Source organism: Lissotriton helveticus, chromosome 6, assembly GCF_964261635.1.
Source record: "Lissotriton helveticus chromosome 6, aLisHel1.1, whole genome shotgun sequence".
NCBI classification, from domain to species: domain Eukaryota; kingdom Metazoa; phylum Chordata; class Amphibia; order Caudata; family Salamandridae; genus Lissotriton; species Lissotriton helveticus.
In genome coordinates, this window is record NC_136067.1 from 1450561422 (window position 1) to 1450583119 (window position 21698).

Consider the following 21698-nt stretch of genomic DNA (forward strand, 5'->3'; position numbering starts at 1 on the left):
AAATTTGGAACGGATCCAGAAGACTCAGTGATGAGTTTCATCCAACAGTATTCTACGTGTGCTGTTCCAAACGCAAAGGAGAAGAAAAGCCTAAGAGAAAAAGTTCTGCGTTTCCAAAGCCATCGATGTGGAAAGTACTGCCGTCGTAAATTCCGAAACAAGGACAAGTTCTACACCAAATGTCGTTTCGGCTTTCCACGACCGGTGATTTCTAAAGGAAGAGTAAACAGTTTGATGTCTTCGCTGCGACATAATGTGATGAAGAAATCACCTAAAAACACATACAATTTGAAGAGGAACGAAGAGTCCAAGTACATCAACGACTACAACCCGGTGATTTTGTCCATGTGGAATGCTAACATGGATATACAGTTTGTGGCTGATAACTGTATGGCTGTGGCTCGGTATGTGACATCTTACATCACCAAAAAAGAGAAGACAGAATTGAAGGATATGTGGGAGGACATTTCCCATGAAAAGAGCCTCAGCAAGAAGTTGTACAGTTTCAGTCTGAAGATGTTGTCGCATCGAGAAATCGGAGCTTACGAATGTTCTGACCGGTTGTCTTCAGCAAGTCTCTATGCCAAGTCCAGGAGTATCGTTTGGGCGAGTGTTGGTCTTGCTGCAACGCGTAATCGAGTTCTGAAACCTGTGCGGGAAATTGAGTATTTGGCGGAGAAGGAGCCAAACAGTACCGACATTTTGAAGAGCAACATGTTGGATACATATTATCCAAATCGAAGCAGTCACCTCGAGAATGTTTGTCTGTATGAGGTTCTGCAAAATTACATATTCAAGAGGAACATCAAAGAAGATACTGAGAAAGGAGTGTATGCTGTAATAGGAAGTGAGGGATGTCTGGTCAAGCAAAGAAAATGCCACTTGATAAACCATCGAAAATTGAGTGGCGAATCTCCTGAAAAAAAGGAGTTTTTCTATTTAGCACATTTGCAACTTTTTAAGCCATGGCGTGCAGAAGAGGAACTGCTTGGAGATTTCCTTTGTTACGAAGACTCATTCAATGCTGCCAAGGAGACCATAGAATGTCCTGCTTTTCCCAAATATGTAGAAATGTTGAATGTGGAAATTGAGCAGGAAGCAACGATTGCAGCCGAGATTGCCAGAGACAGTTCTCAGGACAGTCAGAGTTCTGCTTCATTGAGTCAGGATCCACTAGGAGGACCTCTTATCGAAAATGAAGCTGCCACTGCTATGAATGAAGTGGAAAGAGCCATGGCACATGCTCAGGAGGATGCGGTTAACTTAGAAGAGTTGGAAAGACAACTCAACGTTGAGCAGAGGAAAATATATGACGAACTTACCATTCAAATTGATCATGGATTAAGTCATGACAAGAAAGAGTGCTCATGTACGTCGTTGAAGCCTGTCCGACTGTATGTGAGTGGAGAAGCAGGAACTGGAATAAGTTTCCTTATTAAAGCAATTTCATGTTATTTGCAGGAAAGGACAGAGTCATCGCTGTCTTGTGTTGTCACCGCTCTAACTGGACTGGCAGCACATAACATTAAAGGGATTACTTTACATCGTTTACTGATGCTGCCAGTGGAGCATGACAACAAATTAGAATATCACAAGCTATCTGGAGATGCTTGTTTTGAAGTTTCAAGAGTCTTGAGGAAAATGAAACTTCTTATCATTGACGAAGTAAGCATGGTTTCCAATGTCATGCTTGCCTTTGTGCATTTGAGAATGCAAGAAGTTCTCAAAACAGAGTATGATGTGTTATTTGGTGGCAAACACATCATTGTTTTCGGAGATCTTCTGCAGCTGACACCAGTGAAAGGGCAACCTGTGTTCAAAATGCTCACGCATGAAGATACCAGAAAGTGCTTAGGGAGCATTGGCAACGTCAATATATGGTTAAACTTCAATTATGCTGAACTGCATGAAAATATGCGTCAGGCAAAGGATGAAGTTTACAAGACTATTCTACAAGATGTTAGAATTGGAAAAGTGACCGAGCATGGGAAAGAAGCTTTACATGCACGATTACTGACAAATTTATATCCAGACGAAGATGTTGTGCCTGAGAATATTTTTCAGAAAGTTACTGAGAAAAAATCTGGAATATGTTTGATGCCAACTCTTGCAGAATGTGCCAAATTCAACAACAAAATGTTGCATTTAGAAAAGCAAGAGATTGTGAAACTGGAAGCTATTGACAGAGTAGAGCATATGGGATCAACAATTATTTTGTCTGAGAATCTGAAAACAAAATTGGATTCATTAGAGAAGAGTATATCTAAAACTGCGGGTTTTGAAAAGACTCTGAATGTGTGCTTGAACTGCCGTATAATTTTAAGAAGGAATTTACATGTTGAAAGAGGTCTGGTAAATGGATCAATGGGTAATGTTGTTGATTTTGTGAAATACTGAAATAGAGATGGAATTGAATTTTTAAAAATTAAATTTGATGGCATTGAGGAAGTACAGCTAATTGCTCGTTGTTCTGCTAGATTTTTGCTTGTAAAAGACTTATATGTTCGTCGTAAGCAGTTTCCTGTTTGCTTGGCATATGCGGTGACAATCCATAAATCGCAAGGTTTAAGTGTAGACTGTGCATTGGTGAATATTGGCAGTTCTGTGTTCAAGGAGGGTATGGCATATGTGGCATTGTCACGAGTTAGAACTTTATCGGGATTGTACTTGATTGAGTGTGATGTCACAAACATTTGTGCGGATCTAGATTGTGTTAAGGAATACAATAGGTTAAGAAGAGAGTATGCGCCACATTTGCCTCAGTATCCTTTGTTTGAGAAACGTGTGGTAGGCCGGAAACGAAGAAATGTGACCAATACTGGGGAGGTTGTAGCAAAAAGACGAAAAGTCGATGAACCTGAAATTATAAGCAGAAACAAAAAGGATTCTGTTGAAGATGTTGTTGGTTTTCAATTTGAAAACAGTTCTGGTGTCAACTGCTATGCTAATGTAGTGGTTAATGTTTTGTTTTCTCTAGAAAATGTAAAAGAAGAGATTGTGGTCAATTCTGATCAAAGATTTTGCAGTTTGTTAAATTCTGTGTAAGAGAAATGTAGCACTGATAGAACAAACATAGAAAGTGTGTCTGAAATTCGAAATCTGTTAGACAGATGTTCAGGCCAAACACAATTCTCTCAAAATAGTCAGCAAGATTGTCAGGAGTTTTTAATGTATATGCTTGATGTATTGCATGATGAAGGTGTAGATGTAGATCACCTGTTTGGGCTTTCTTATCAATGGCAGCATGACTGCGAGAACTGTAGGGTATCAAGTACTACTAGTGTAGACTCAGAAAGATTTATATATTTAACTTTGCCAGACAGTAAATCAGTCTCTTTTAATAAGCTAGTAAAAGCAGCTGATCACAACATGGAGTGTAGCCAATGTAAATCTGAAATGATGTCCACATTATTTATACGAACATATGGCCAGTATGTCATTTTAATGTTCCAACGATGTAGGCCTGATGGAACAAAATTGAGAACTTTAATTAAAAATTTTGTGGCTTCACAGTTGTCAATATCAGGAAGGACTTTTGTAACTGTAGCAATTATATATCATGATGGTCCTTCAATAACATCAGGACATTATACAGCTTATTTAAAGTGTAGAAGTGGCTGGTCATTCTGCAATGATTCTGTTTTAATTTTCAAAAAAAAATTGCCGTATGACCTTAAAAACTCTTACCTGGTGTTTTTAAAACCAAAATTTTAGGGAAAGAATCTCGGGATGTGCTCTGAGGAATTTCAAGAAGTTCTAATGGCTCCTACACGATTTGGCCTTGAGGATAAGTGTAGTACAGAGACATAACTTCTTACCATAACACTGGATGTCATGGAGAAATACGTGCACTTTGAATGAGTTCAGAAAAACTGTTTCTTTTTATAAGCTAATTGAAGCAGCCAATCAAAACATGGAGTAGAGGGAATGTAAGTCTGCAATGCTGTCTACTGTTTTACATTGCTTTGTCATTAAAAGTGATGTAGAGAATTAAATAATTGTACTAGTCATAAAGGTAGTGTAAGTCTGCTTCATAGTAAGCAGTATCAGTGTGATAGGAAATGTAGAACATGATTGAGCAAGAAGGGGAAGATATTACTAGTCCAGGATTGTGAAAATGATCTTCAACATTTTAATTGTGAAAGTTGCGGAAATACAACATGACGGGATTGGCTTAAAAGAATTCTAAGAGTTATAAATGGCTCAGACACGATTTGGCCTTGTGGAAACGTGCGGTAGAGAGCGAGAAGTCATTTATTGTATGTAACATGTTTTTGAAAACGATGGAGGTTTTCTTTCAGAAAGTGGCGGGTTGAAAGTAATAACAGCACAACAGAGTGTAAGCTGTTCATAGGACATCCTTGGCCGTCATGGAAAGTAAGTTAACTTTAAGGAGTTCTGAATTCTGATTTGTTATGTTGTATGGGTTTTTTAAACACAATCATTTTGATTGTGGTTTTTTTTCCCCGCTGTTATATGATGAATACCTTCAAGTCACTGTTTTAGTGAAATTTGATACATTCTGAGAACAGCAAAAATAAACCATTTAACATGTATAATTAATTCTGTTCTGTTTGCATTTATGATGTACATGTAGAACTGTGTAGGAGGCATGGAGAAGGTGAGGCTTCTGTAAGTGTCAAAGTTGTTGCATACAGTGCTCATATTCTACGTAGTCTTTTATATTTCATTACTTTCACTGTTTCTGACTGATCTAAAAAAATTTTTTTAAAAAGAACAGTAAGTATAAGGGAAGGAAACAGACAGTTATGTTAAAAGAAACACAGCTATAGGGAATAAACTAGGGATACTGTTACCCGCAATCCTCTGCTGATGATGTCACTGAGCATGTCATGAATGATGTAATATGTGACATCATCAGCAGTGGATTACGGGTAATAGTACCTCTAGTTTACTCCCCTATAGCTGTCTTTCTTTTAACATAACTGTCTGTTTCCTTCCCTTATACTTACTGTTCTTTTTAAAAAAAAAAATTTTTGGGTTCTCTTCCGGTTCGCGTACCGGGGAGCGAACTGGGAAGCGAACTAAGAGAAATAGAGGTTGGCACAGTTCCAAATATTGTACCAATTTTTTAATAACGGGGAGGTAGTTCTGAAAAGAACTTTTTTTTTAATTGTTTTTGTTGTTTTATATTTTTTTTATTATTTTTCTGAACATTTTTTTACTTTTTTTGAATTTTTCTGAACAGTTTTATATTTTTTTTGTTTTTTTTTCGGAGGGGGCAACGAAAACGATTCATTGTAAAGGGCTCAACAGGAGCAACAAAACAAAAAAAAAGAATTTATTGTTTGGGGCGTTTCGGACAAACATGAGCATGATTGTCAATAGCTCTGTTGATCAGAGTGATGCTACTTTCTCCGTAGCAAATGAATCCACTGCAATGTACGCAGACTTGTTTTACTTCACGAAATCTCGTTTGTATATTTGGCACCATCTCCCTGCCCTCTGGTCCCGTTACTTCCGGTACAACAGATCTTCTGGCCATAATAGGGAGATTATCTAGGTCGTCCTGTTCCTCTTCTTCCTCTTCTTGCTGAATTATAACTTTAGCAGGTGGTCCACTCTTCCTTGGATGTGGTGGAGGTGGTGGGGAAGCACCAGCTGAAGCTACTAAAGAAGCCATTGCTCACTGGTAACAAAGGGTCTTTCTCTCACAATGATGAAAGTCAGAGTGAGGAAAGAAGGAGGGATTTTCATCATTTGGGAAAAACAATAGTTCTCAACCAATGAAAAGTGTTAATTTTAGATTATATGACCTAGTCTTACATCATTAGGAAACCAAAAGTGAAATGAACCAATGAAAAGTGTTATTACCAAGTCACATGACCTGCTGTGTTTACGTTACGCGCTTTGCAGGGCCTCCCGGTTTGCTTCCAGAAACCTGTGCTTTGCGACTCGGTAAGCGTACCAGTTCGCTAACGTAGCACGTCATATGACGTATCACGCGACAACGCGAAACGTCATGCGGACGGGAGGCGTCACGATGTTGTTTTCTAACGCGGCAGTTGAGGTAAAGAAACGTTTACCGGCTCGCGGTCTATTTCGCGGCATCAAGGTCAGCTAACGGGAAGCTTCCCGATTCGCGAAGCGGGAACGAAGAAAAAAAAATATTTAAAAAAAAAGTTATTAATAAACATATAAAATATATTTTGGGATTTAAAGAAGAATACATTTTACAGCTACAGATATTAGCTGTTAAAAAACCAATGAAATTCACTGAAAAAACCATAGGTTATAGACCATATATAGTTAGGAATTAGCATTTACAAAACCTTGAAAATTCACTGAAAAAACCATAGGTTAGAGACCATATATAGTTAGCTGGACATTTTATTGACATAAAACCAATGAAATTCCATATATAGTTAGTTGCACTAACTATATATCACGCACCCGCAATCCACTGCTGATGATGTCACATATTACATCATTCATGACATGGTCAGTGACATCACTGATGACATCACTGATGACATCTCAAATGACATCACTGATGACATCACTGATGACATCTCAAATGACATCACTGATGACATCATGACACACCAATACCAGTTACTACATACGCACTCACTGATTCCTACGTCTACACACACATTCACTCATTCACCCATACAATCACTCATACATACAGTCACTTATTATTACAACACTATCATATGCACTCATACACCTATGCAGACAGTCACACACTGCCACTCATCCATGGAGTTACTCACACACCAAGTCAGTCCTGTAAAGAATCAATCACACTTCCATTTCTTCATCTATACAGTTAAACACAGAACACCATACTTCAGTGACATCACTGATGACATCACTAATGACATCTGAAATGACATCACTGATGACATCTCAAATGACATCACTGATGACATCATGACACACCAATACCAGTTACTACATACGCACTCACTGATTCGTACGTCTACACACACATTCATTCATTCACCCATACAATTACTCATACATACAGTCACTTATTATTAGAACACTATCATATGCACTCATACACCTAGTCAGTCCTGTGAAGAATCAATCACACTTCGATTTCCTCATCTATAGTTAAACACAGAACACCATACTTTTCACACATATACTAACACATACTTACTCTCTTATACAATCACTGATACAAGTACACATTGATATGCACAGTCACACACCTCCCAGCCAGCCACACACACACTCAGTCTTCCATACATCCAGTCATTCTTCAATATGTAAAACGTATTTAAACTTTACAAAAACACACAGACACTAGATGATGTCATCAGTGATGTCATCAGTGATGTCACTGACCATGTCATGAATGATGTAATATGTGACATCATCAGCAGTGGATTGCGGGTGCGCGATATATAGTTAGTGCAACTAACTATATATGGAATTTCATTGGTTTTATGTCAATAAAATGTCCAGCTAACTATATATGGTCTCTAACCTATGGTTTTTTCAGTGAATATATATATATATATATATATATATATATATATATATATATATATATATATATATTTTACCTACTGGCGGTCGCCAGTAGGTAGTTAGGATCGATTTCCATAGGGAAATCGCAACATTCTATTTGGAATAACTTTGGCGTCGGTTGAGGAATCAGCCTGAATTTTTCAGCAACTTTGCCTCGCGGCGCTCCGCTCCTTCCCTGAAAGTTTGGGGGGCATTCGTCAAGTGGGGGCCGAGATAAAAGGGGGGTCCCAAAACGTGTTTTCCCATGTTAATTTCCATAGGGAGGTCTGTCGCACTTTTAGCTCGAACGGCTGAATGGATTTTCACCAAACTTGGCAAAATTGTAGGGACTGGTAGCCCGATGTGCCTTTGCTATGTCTCAAGATATGTGCTCCAGAGGATTTTGAGTAATTTAGGTTAAAAAAAATGTATATATCTAGAGCCGCGCCCCGGTACGCGTACCGGGGAGCGCTCCGGGCGCGCCACGCGACTTGCGCACGGCAAGCTGATTGGCTCTCGGGTGTCTGTAAACATTCGAAACAGTCCGCAGCGGCCGCCATCTTGTGTCTCGGTAGGATCGAGACACAAGAGGTGGTAAAAACAAAAGGGAAAATAATGAAAAGGGGGCAGGGTAGACCCCCCCTGGCTCCCTAGGTTTGATGTGGGGGCCATAAAAGGGTCCCTCGGGTAAAAAAAAAAATTACTTTTTTTTTTCGATTTTCGCGGAGGGAGCGCCCGGTACGCGCACCGGGGAGCGTACCGGGGAGCGTACTTTGGTGAAAAATAGTGAAAATAATAGTGTAAAATAATCATTTTGAGTGATTACAGGTAGGGTAGCTCTGAAAAGAGCTTTTGGGTTCTGTGGCTGTTTTAGGTACCTACAAGTACATCCCACACACACCCACACGCACACAACCCTACACCCCCAGAGTCACACACTCCCCACACACACACCTTACACATGCACACCTCCACCCTCACCCAAACACCCCACAGCCCTACACCGACACCTTATACATCCACACCCACAACCACACATCCCACACACCTAGACACACACACACACCTCACCCCCCAACACACACACGCACACACAGATACCTCACAGACACATCTCACACATCCCACACACCTCCCCCCCACACACACACGCACACCTCACAGACACATCCACACATCTCACACATACACACAAATCCTATACACATACTCCCCACACCCACACAGACCCCAAACACACCTCACACACCCACACTTCCACCTACACCAAAACACCCCACACACCCATACACACACACTTTACACACCCACATCCCCACCCACCCACACAGATATACACCTCATCCCCCCAGACACACACACACACATACACACCTCACAGACACACCCCGCACATCCCCCACACACACCTCCCCCACCCCCACACATGGGGGAAACTCAGTGAAACACCAACATAATAATTTAAAGTGCTTAGAGGTAGGGCATCTCTGAATAGAGTTGTTGTGGTGTGTGGGTGATTTAAGTACCAACATGTAGGTACCAATGCAGAGTCTTAAATTCAATGTACACCGTTTACTCTGTAGATAATTTGCATGGTGTTATAGAAGTATTGTGGTATATGGAATGCATACCATAGTCTGTCAGGAAAACATAAAGAACATGGAGGCAGGAGATGAAAAAGAGATGTCAAATACACTTTGGAGATAATATAGTGGGAGAAAGGAAGTATCTATGAGGAAAATTACTATGTAAAACAAAAAAGTTGCACAGTATACTATAAGTCTCACATTATATTATATTCATTTTGGTACTATTTCATTGATTACATATAAAAAATTTATAATGTCTGGAACTATTTTTAATTATTAAATATAAATTTATTGCTCTGATTTTTCAAAATTTAATAAGACTTCCAACATTATGTCGTCGGGAATGTCCTCATTTGTATTACATGATTCCATTTCTTCCACATATTTCAGAAACTCTTCATCAAGAGACTGATCCAAAAAATCTGAATCGTTATTCTCTTCCTCTGAATTGTCCTGAAGATCAAGTTCGAATGAAATATTACATTTATTTTGATCTCCTTCCATTATGTTGCTGTAAATTGCATAAAAAATAAATATATCAGTAGAGATAGGGCACTGTTGGGTTTAAGTTCAGACAGGTAGTTCTGATTTTTTAACAGTGAGGTTATCTTTGGGCAGTGTATGGTATCAGGCTGGAAGTAGAAATATAAAAAAGTGTATGTGATGAAACCTAAGTAAATTCATAATTATACAAGACAAGCCTAAATCCATCCATAACTATAACAGAGAAGTCTATCTAAATCTATAACTATTACAGAGGGATAGTATATAACTATCAGAAAAAGTTATCCATATTAACTTAAAGTGCACAATATACTTCATTTTTCAAAATAACAACTTACCTTTAAAAAGAAGTTGAAGTTATTAGTGAAAATCCTTTTGAAATGTACACCAGGAAGTAGTAGTCAAAATGGCAGTGTTTCCCTCTCTTTCTTTATATATATTCAGGTACATAACCAATCAAATGTCAGGTAAAAAAAGTAGAAAATGAAAGTAACATTTTAATTGGTTGTCAATTCTAACACTTCAGATGTGTTTTTGTGAAGTAATTTACCTCAGGATATTTAGACAGTGCTACAGCTCAAATGGCTCAATGGAATTCCATCGAATTTGGGAAAATGGTAGGGATTGGTATGTAGTATGAGCTATTCTATATTTGGTGAAAGTGTCTCCAGTGGTTTTTATGTAAATTAACATTTTTTGGGAGCGCTTCCCGGTGCGCGCCCCGGTACGCGTACCGGCAGCGCTACGGGAGTCCTCCATTTTGTGTTTCAGTAGATTTGAGACAGAAAATGGAGGACAAACAACGTTGGGAATGGGTATAAGGGGGCATCGTAGGCACTGCTTGACCCTCTAGGTTTTCGAGGGGGTCTTAGGAGGCCGAAATAGGCCAACAAAAAAAAAATGTATTTATTTTTCGCGGGGGAAGCGCCCGGTACGCGCACCGGGAAGCGTACCGGGGAGCGTACTATGGTGAAAAATAGTGAAAAAAGTTAGAAAAAGATAATCATTTGGAGTGATCAGAGATAGGGTAGCCCTGAAAAGGGCTTTTGGGTTCTGTGGCTGATTTAGGTACCTACAAGTAGGTACCAATGCACAGTCTTAAATTCAGGAGGAATATTCTATTCCCCTCATCTGAAAAGTGCACACCATCTTCCCTGTAGATATCTTGCATGTTGCAACGCAAGTTATTATTGTATATTGAACCCATTCCATAGTCTCTCATGTAAGCAGAAACAGATTTATTCACATGTTTCCGTGCTTTCTCAAATTGTGGGCAAAATTGATTGGACCACTTCCATTTCTGCCTTTGGCATATATTGGAATATACCAAGGCAGTTTCAGGAAAAAGTGCCATCAATTGATCAAAGGTGTCCTTTAAAAGCATTTCCAGACCTACCCCAGTCAAAGTGCCCAAGTCATTTCCTCCACAGTGCACAATTAAAAGGTCAGGGTGTGGCAAATGCAAAAAGGTTTTCACCAATGGTATCAATTGGTGACATTTCAATCCTCCGTAGCCAATCCATTTAATCTTCACATTTGGTAAGTCAAGGTTGTGATAATTTCTGGTAGCTGTATACCTTTGAGCCCAGTGGATATAGCTATGTCCAATAATCCAGACAGAATACATGGTGAGAGGAGATTCTGATGCAGTCAGATGAAGTGTGGAAAAGAAATTGCAGTTGGAACAATAGGAATTTGCAAAAAAAAAACTGTGGAGTTTCAGTGCTCTTGAATCACAAGCAATGATTGGTAGAATGAGATAGTTGAAAACTGAAAGTTAGGGTGCATGGTTGTGTTCTGTGTAAGAAGTAATTTGAATGGTTAAAAAAAAGTCATTTAAAGAAACCTTGCACCAGAAAAGCTGGTGTATTCGCAGGTCAAACATCCTTGATGAGGTGATTTGCAACATGCTATGGTAACAGGTAGAAAGGGCTGAGGGGGGAAGGGTGTTGGTTTGAAAATACAGAGGGAAGAGATTTGATTGGTTACCATGAGCAATATGTGTGTAGAATTAGAGGTTTTCTGTGCCTTTATGGTTTGCAGTGTCTGGAGAACATACCTTTTGCTCTGCTAAAGAAATATTGGTGTGTGTATCTGACACTGTTCTGAATCTCCTAAAATATTTGTAAAGGTGAGTTATGATTCATTTAATATACATAGAGACTTGTATACTCTATGGAGAAGATTTGGAAGCAAATTGTGGTTTTTTAATGTTGGTTTGTGTCATGCTTTTTGATAATGCTTGGTAAAAAGTTTTTACTGCATAGAGTAATTGTATTTTGTAAAATTGTGAAGTTTTAGTCGTGACATGGAATGCTTCTACATAGGACCTGTGCTGTGTTTTGTAAATGTGATGTAAAAAACGATTTTGATGAAAATAAATAGTTTTTACATTTTTTAAAAGGAATAAAGAATGTGTGCATGTTTAATAGAAACACATTTGACTCTTTACAATGATGTTACCTGTGTTAACTCAGTGTAGGAAGCATATTGAGTTTGTTTGCATAGAGGAATTGTATTTTGTAAAATTGTGAAGCTTCATGTGAAAGCGTTAATTGTATTTTGTAAAATTGTGAAGTTTTAGTCGTGACATGGAATGCTTCTACATAGGACCTGTGCTGTGTTTTGTAAATGTGATGTAAAAAACGATTTTGGGGAAAATAAATAGTTTTTACATTTTTTAAAAGGAATAAAGAATGTGTGCATGTTTATTAGAAATACATTTGACATTTGCGCCACATTATACTCAAAAATGTAAAAACAATTTATTTTCCCCAAAATCGTTTTTGACATCACATTTAGGAAACACAGCACAGATCATATTTACAATCATCTGCCTCACAGCAGGGATAAGACTGAGGCAAAATCTTGCACCTGCCTCACAACACGAATAAGACTGAGGCAAACGCTTTCACATGGAGCTTCACAATTTTACAAATTACAATTCCTCTATGCAAACAAACTCAATATGCTTCCTACACTGATTTAAAACACAGGTAACATCATTGTAAAGAGTCAATTTGACACCTGTGTCTAAGAATGCAGACAGGGATATGCTTCAGGAAGCCTAGTCCATTGCACTCTTAGATACAAGCCTCACCACCTAGGCTCCCCAGGAAAGCCCAAACATGTACCTTTTTTCCCCATATTTAAAAAGTGACGCATGTATGCGTCATTTTTTAAACCTCTGCGCCACATTATAATCAAAAATGTAAAAACCATTAATTTTCTCCAAAATCTTTTTTGACATCACATTTAGGAAACACAGCACAGATCCTATTTACAATCATCTGCCTCACAGCAGGGATAAGACTGAGGCAAAATCTTGCACCTGCCTCAAAACAGGAATAAGACTGAGGCAAACGCTTTCTCATGGAGCTTCACAATTTTATAAAATACAATTCTATATAACTATATAACTCAATACGTTCTCGGGAAGCATATGTGGTGAAGCCTGTGTATAAGAGTGCAGTGGACTTAGACATAGGTCTGATCTTCTTTGTACTTGTGGACAGAGCTGGCTTCCACTATACTCTTCAATACAGGCCTCACCTTTTGTGCACCCCTGGAGAATCCTCACCTGATCTGTAACCCTGTATAGATCGTTTGCTTTTTGTCATTGCTTTGTTGTTTGGTAATAGTGGTCTATAATGTGCTACTTTTTTCTTTAACACAGATTGAAATCGTTATTTGAAGAGTAAGCAAAGATGCCCACAAAGGAAAGGACAAAGAAACAACGTAACCGGGAAAAACTCAAAAACAGCAATGGAATTACAGCATTCTTCCACAACAAATACTTCAAAAAACAAGAACAAAGCTCCTGGTAAGACAACTAAGTCTTTTTTACGTAACATATGTACATCCCAAAAAAATGATGGACACCATGTAGAAAAAGAAAATGAGAGAGTAAAATTGAAAAGGAAGGAGAGTACTTCAAAGAATCCTAAAACTGGAGCAGGAGAGAATAATATGTATAGGAATAGAAGGCAGAATCAGTTTAGAGACATTCGTAGACGAATGTTTCGCAATAGAGTGGTTTTAAATTTGTTAAAAAACATTAGAAAAGGTAAACAGAGAGCTGCTTTTTATAAGAAAAAGAAAAGTGTAGAGAAGATTGTTGATCAGGCTTTTGAAGTTAAGAAAAAATTATTTATTTTAATAATGAATAGAATTAGGACACTTAACAAGACAATTGATGTTTTCAAATCAAACAGTAGATGGAAAAGAGTAATTAATCGGACTAATTTTTGTAAAGTTTTTTCTGGAGAATGGATGCACAGTTCAAGTTGTGAGCCATTTTTTAATGAGAAGAGTTACTTCCAGGAGAATGATTTAGTGCATGCAGTTGACACCAGTGGTCGAGCGTATGAAGTGAAAGACGGTTGTCCGATTGAAAAAGAGAAACTTGTGCCTAGAGAACCAGAAGAGGTGTTATCTGATGGAGTTTTAGGGAGATGTACTAAGGGTCCAGTGTACACTTGGAAGTGTAGTAGTATTTGTAGTGTTCGACAGGAATCAATTGATTTGTTTTGTAATTTCTTACGTACATATAGTAAAAAAAGTTTAAAGCAGAAAGTGAAGTTGTTGCAAGACTTAGATCCTTGCATGGTGAGAGGAATCACAGGTTTGCAAGGCCATTCACTGGCTTGTCTTTCTAGAAAAGTCTGTCAGAGTGTTTTTCATCATTTTAGGATGTTAGCAGTGCATCATACCAAAATGAGGAAATTAGTGAGAATGTTGTATTATGCAAAAAGTCCAACACTTAAGCTTAAACAATTAAACAGTGCTCTTTTGCATGGAACAGAATTAGATGTGAAGAAGATTTGTGAAGAAATTGAGATTTGTTATTTTCGTGAAAAAGAGGACAGTGTAGAAATTGAGACAGCAATTCAAGGTAATGTGGAAGACAATGTAAAGATTTTAAATACAGAAAAGTTTGAGAAGGAAATTACCAGGTTTAAGGTGAAATCAAGTGAAAGGCCGAATTTAACTTGTGTGTGTTATAGACGGACTCATTATAAGATTCAGACTAGGTTAGTTGATTTATATGCAAAAAGTGAAAAGATGGATAATTATGAGTGGAAAGATTTAGCAACTTATTTGTGGGTGGAGAATTCTTTTGATTTGAGTTCTGATCAGCGTATTTGTAAATATTGTTATGATAAATTAAATCAAAACAGAATGCCTGCTAGAGCTGTTCATAATAATCTGGAGTTGATAGATATTCCCCGTGAATTGATGGATTTAAATACATATGAGTCTATTTTGATTCAATGTGTCCATCCTTTTCAGGCAATTGTTCGCATGGAGCCTAAGATAGGGAAATTGCCTCCTACAGATTTGCAGAGAGGATTAAAGGGAAGAGTTGTTTATTTGCCCCTAGATTTGAAAAAAAATATTGATACAATTGGTATAGAAAAAGTAGAAGAGGAACCTTTAGTTATTCTAGTTAATGGGGTTCCAACAAAGAGCAAAAAAATCTGGCAAGATTTAGTGGACGTTAGGAAAGTCAAAAAGGCAACGTTGTATTTAGTCAAAAACAATGAGTACTACAAAGATGTATGTGTTGCAGCAGAGGAAACAGCTGCAGATGAAGACAGTGATTGTTCAGGCGGCCAAATTGAAAAAGTTGATGTGTCTAGAAGTGAAGAAATATATGAACATTATACTGTTCATCCTTTGGAATGCAATTGAATTGTTTCAAATGAAAACAGCAAAAGGAAGTCGCATTAGTGTATGGGAAGAAAGTTTGGAAGCTCGTTGTTTTCCACAGCTATTTCCAACAGGTCGAGGTGGACGATATGACGATCGACCACTTCAAATTCCTACATCTGAACATCTAACTGTAAGATTATATGCTGAAGATGCAAGGTTTCGTCAATGCATTCCCTATTTGTTTCATCTACTGTATGAAAGTGACTTGTCTGGGCTTTCTTATGCAGTAAACCATATTCTGAAAAGTGGAGCACATCTACAAAATGTTTCGGCGAGGGACTTTATGGAGAGAGTGAATCTGCAAGATAATATTTTAGAATCTCATCTAATCAATCTCATGGCATGTCAGCGTGGTACAAATGAGTATTGGTACCGTCGCCATGGGGAATTGAAATGTATGCTAAGAAACTTAGGAACTCCTACATGGTTCCTCACTCTTAGCTGTGTCGAGTATGCATGGGAGGACTTACTTCAATTTCTACGAGAGGGCAATGCTAATATACAAAATATAGAATTCAAAACACCTGGAGAACTGTGTTCTTTGGATCCAGTGAATGTATGCAGATATTTCAATCATAGATTTGAAGCTATGATGTCTTTTATTACCAACAAAAAAAATCCTCCCCTTGGAGAGGTTTTGGATTTCTTTTGGAGAAAGGAGTATCAAGCGAGAGGTGCTCCTCACATACATATGTTATTATGAATTAAAGATGCACCCAAGTTTGGAACAGATTCAGATGAGACAGTGATGAGCTTCATTGAAAAGTATTCAACATGTGCTGTTCCGAAAACTACCGAAGAAAACAATTTAAGGCAACAAGTTTTACGCTTTCAATCCCATCGTTGTGGAAAGTACTGTCGTCGAAAATTCAGAAACAAGGACAAGTTGTACACAAAATGTCGTTTCGCTTTTCCACGACCAGTGATTTCTAAAGGAAGAGTAAATAATTTAATGTCTTCTCTGCGACATACTGTGATGAGAAAATCACCAAAAAATACATACAATTTAAAAAGAAACGAAGAGTCCAAGTACATCAATGGCTACAACCCAGTGATTTTGTCCATGTGGAATGCTAACATGGATATTCAATTCGTTGCTGACAACTCTATTGCTGTAGCTCGATATGTGACGTCTTACATCACAAAAAAAGAAAAGACAGAACTGAAGGAAATGTGGGAGGACATTTCACATGAAAAGAGCCTAAGCAAGAAATTGTACAGTTACAGTCTGAAGATGTTGTCGCATCAAGAAATTGGAGCATATGAATGTTCTGATCGATTGTCGTCAGCAAGTCTCTATGTCAAATCTAGAACCATCATTTGGGTGAGTCTAGGTCTAGCTGCAACACGAAATCGAGTTTTGAAATCTGTACAAGAGATAGAGTATTTGGCGGAGAAAGAACCAGAAAGTACAGATATTTTGAAGACAAACATGTTGGATACATACTATCCAAATAGAAGTCCTCACCTTGAGAACGTTTGTCTCTATGAAGTTCTGCAAAGATATATTTATAAGAGGAACATCAGAGAAGATATCAATAATGGAATATATGGAATCATTGGATGTGAAGGATGTCTAGTGAAACAGAAAAAAGGTCATTTGATTAATCATCGAAAATTGAGTTGTGAAAATCCAGACAAAAGAGAATGTTACTATTTGGCTCTTTTGCAACTCTTTAAACCATGGCGAGAAGAAGAGGAACTACTTGGAGATTTTCTCTGTTATGAAGACTCTTTTAATGCTACGAAGGATACCATAGAATGTCCTGTTTTTCCAAATTATCTGCAAATGTTGAATGAAGAAATAGAGCAAGAATCAACAATTGCTGCAGAGATTGCGAGAGATAGTTCTCAAGGCAGTCAGAGTTCTGCTTCATTGAGTCAGGATCCACTAGGAGGACCAATTATACAAAATGAAGCTGCCACTGCCATGGATGAAGTGGAAAGAGCTATGGAGCAAGCTCAAGAGGATGTAATTCATTTAGAAGATTTGGTGAAACAATTAAACCTTGAGCAGAAACTGATATATGACGAAGTCACAGGACAGGTTGAACATGGATTGAGTCATGAGAAGAAAGACTGCTCATGTACATCATTTAAGCCTGTCCGACTGTACGTGAGTGGAGAAGCGGGAACTGGAAAAAGTTTTCTGATTAAAGCAATTGCATCTTATCTGCAGAAAAGGACTGAATCACCGCTGTCTTGTGTTGTTACCGCTCCAACTGGGCTGGCAGCACATAATATTAAAGGGATTACTTTACATCGTTTACTGATGCTGTCAGTGGAGCATGATAACAAATTGCAATATCACAAGCTATCTGGAGATTCGTGTTCTGAAGTTTCGAGAGTCCTGAAGAAAATGAAACTTCTTATCATTGATGAAGTAAGCATGGTGTCAAATATAATGCTTGCTTTTGTGCATTTGAGAATGCAAGAAATTCTTAGAACAGACTATGATGTTTTATTTGGAGGAAAACACATTATTGTTTTTGGAGATCTTCTGCAGTTGACTCCAGTGAAAGGACAACCTGTGTTCAAAATGCTCACACATGAAGATACCAGGAAGTGCCTAGGAAGCATTGGAAACGTTAATATATGGTTAAACTTCAAATATGCAGAACTGCTTCAAAATATGCGGCAGGCAAAGGATGAAGATTATAAAAATATTTTACAAGATGTAAGAGTAGGAAAAATAAGTCACAAGGTAAAGAAGCTTTACATGGACGGTTAATTTCTAATTTGTACCCAAATGAAAACATTCTTCCAGAGAATATTTTTAAGAAAATTAACAAGAAGAAATCTGCCATATGTTTGATGCCTACTCTGAAAGAATGTTCCATGTTCAACATCAAAATGCTGAAGTTAGAAAATGAAGAGATAGTGAAACTGGAAGCTATACATAAAATAGAGCATATGGGAGCAACAATTATTTTGTCAGAAAATTTGAAATCAAAATTGGATTCATTGGAGAAGACTATATCTAAAACTGCTGGTTTTGAAAAGACTCTGAATGTTTGTTTGAATTGTCGTGTCATTTTGAGAAGGAATTTAAATGTTGAAAGAGGTCTGGTAAATGGAGCAATGGGTCATGTTGTTGGTTTTGTGAATTACAAAAATAGAGATGGAATTGAAATTATAAAAATTAAATTTGATGGCATTGATGAAATAGAACAAATTTGTCATTGTTCAGCTAGATTTTTGCTCGTGAAAGACTTATATGTTCGCCGAAAACAGTTTCCTATTTGTTTGGCATATGTGGTGACAATTCATAAATCTCAAGGTTTAAGTGTAGATAGCGCTTTGGTGAACATTGGAAGTTCTGTGTTTAAAGAGGGTATGGCATATGTGGCTTTATCACGAGTCAGAACTTTATCAGGATTGTACTGGATTGAGTGTGACGAAACAAAGATTTGTGCAGATCTAGATTGTGTTAAAGAATACAATAGGTTAAGAAGAGAGTATGCTCCACATTTGCCTCAATATCCTCTGATTGAAAAACGTGTGGTAGGCCGAAAAAGAAGAAATAAGAGTAATTGCAGTGAGGTAGTAGCAAAAAGACAAAACGTAGATGAAACTGTAATTGTAAGCAGAAGGAAAAAGGATTCTGTTGAGGATGTTGTTGGATTTCAGTTTGAAAACAGTTCTGGTGTCAACTGCTATGCTAGTGTAGTAGTTCATGTTGTTTTTTTTCTTCAAAATTTACAAAAACAGATTGTCGAAAATCGGGAACAAACATTGTGCTGTTTATTGAATTCTGTGTTAGAGAAATGTAGTAGTGATAGAGGAAAAATAGAAAGTGTTTCAGAAATTAGGAATCTTGTAGACATATGTTCAGGTCAAAATCAATTTTCACAGATAATTCAGCAGGATTGTCAGGAATTTTTAATGTATATGTTTGATGTATTGGAAGATGAAGGAGTAGATATAAAAAATCTTTGTAACCTTTCTTATCAATGGCAACATGAGTGTGATAACTGTGCTTCATCAAGTACTACTAGAATAGACAGTGAAAGATTTATATATTTGACTTTACCAGACTGCAAATCAGTGCCTTTTAATAATCTAGTTAAAGCAGCTGATCACAATATGGTGTGTACCCAATGTAAGTCTACAATGCTGTCCACATTATATCTACAAAATTATAGTCACTATGTCATTTTAATGTTCCAACGATGTAGACCTAATGGAACTAAATTGACAACTTCTATTAAAAATGTTGTGGTTTTTCAATTATCGATATAAGGAAGAACCTTTGCAACTGTAGCGATTATTTTTCATGACGGTCCTTCTACAACATCAGGGCATTACACATGCTATTTAAAAACGTCTAAAGGTTGGACCCAATGTAACGACACTCATTTGACTTTCAAACAACGTTTGCCTTTTGGCTTTATAAATTCATACCTAGTGTTTTTACAGCCAAAATTTAGGTAAAGGTAATTGGCCTATGAAGACGGGAGGAGTACTGATATATACTCATACATCTGACACTATTTGGCCAAATGGAAAGGTGCAGGAATGAGTAAAGAGTCATGACTGAAAAAAAGGAGTATATGAAAATATTGAAAATATTTCAGATGTTCTTGGAGTTTTTCTTCTAGAAAGTCGATGAAATGGATTTTTTACTGAACAGCAAAGTACTTTGCAACGAGAAAAGGACCTCCATGATATACTATTTGGCCTCAAGGAAAAGTAAGTCAATCAAAGATTAGTGTACATTTGTAATTTGTTAGTATCTAAGGTTTTTTTTAAAACACAATCTTTTAGATTGTGTTTTTTTCCCCGCTGTCATATGATGAGTAATTTGAACTCACTGTTTTAAGTGAAATTCAATATATTCTGAGAACAGCAAAAATAAACTATGTAACATTTTGTGCAAGTTATTCTATACTTTGGATTGTGTAAATTAAATTGTATTCCCATTCTCTGACACTCACTTTCCTTTTTCCGTCCTCTTTCAGCTCTTTTAACTCACTTATAATGTCTTTCTCTCACTCTCTGTAACCCCCGTTCCCTTACTCCACTTCTTTGACAACCCCTCATTTTCATTTCAACTGTCTGCATCACCTCTCTCCCTTGCATAACTTTTCAGCTTTCAGTCTCTCTGCTTTACTTCCCTTTTCCGTATTTTCCTCCTTTGGTCTTTTAGTAATTCCTGTTTACTCACTCAGCACTATTATCGCACTCTATCAGTATAAATCATCCACTCTCCCTCGCTTATCTTTGTTTGCTCCTTACTTTTGACCTTTTCTATCTATTTTTTGTTCACTACTTCTATGTCCTCAGTGCCTCACTCTTCTTGTGTTATGTTCACTTGTGTTTATCTACCTTCTATCATTTCTTTTACAACAACTTCACTGCTCCTCTCTCATCGTTCTTCATCCCATTTCTTTTACTCTGGTTCCATTACTATCTCTCATTTCCTATGTTTCACACTGTTATGATTTTTAACCTCTTCATTTGTATCTTTTAATTTAAAATACATATTTTACTAATTATAACTTATTTTTTCTGCTCTCTTTCACAGATATAAAATGTACTAAAAAATGTAATTAAAGTTACATTTATTATATGGTAAGTGTGACTAAAAAAATGTAGTTTGTCATCACCCTTTGCTTTAAGCTCACTAATATTTTCTCAACCAACCTCACTCCTGTTTCTTTACTCTGCTTCCCTCACTTATTCTTATTCTCCATGTTTACTCCAATTTCCCTATTTCCCCTCTCATATTCAACTTATTTCAGTCCCTATTCTTTACTTCACTTACCCTCTGTTCTCTTCCTTTGCTTCTTCACTCATTCTGTTTTTCTTAATTATTTACCTTACTCCTACACACACACCTCATCCCCGTCCCAACGCATACACACACCTCTGACATACACCACACACACACATCACACACACACACCTCATACACAGAAAAAAATCCCCCCACACACAAACTTCATATACACACACACATCCCATTCAGGTACTGTTACCTTTATTTTCTCTGTCTTTTGTGTTTGTCACTCCCCATCTCTTATCCTAATTCAATTTTTCACTGTCTTTCACCCCTCTTTACTTATACTAACTGGTCTTTTCTTACCCTCCCTCGCCGTTATTCATTTATCCCAGTTACGCCACTAACATTCATTCTCAATTTTTTTCTGTCCTATCGGTTTCTTTCAACACCCACTCACATTCTCCCACTATCTCTAGTTTAGTGTTCTTCCTCTCTCTTCCCTTCTTTCGCCTGTTTAGTGATTTTACTTTTCTCATTTTCACCCTAATACACATTGTCTGTTTTTCACTATGTAGTAAACAATCCCTCTGTGTTTCTCCCTCTAGCTCTCTTTCTCTTAACATTACTCTCTTTGTGTTCTTCCCTCATGCTAACTCCTTCATTCATTTTTTTTCCTT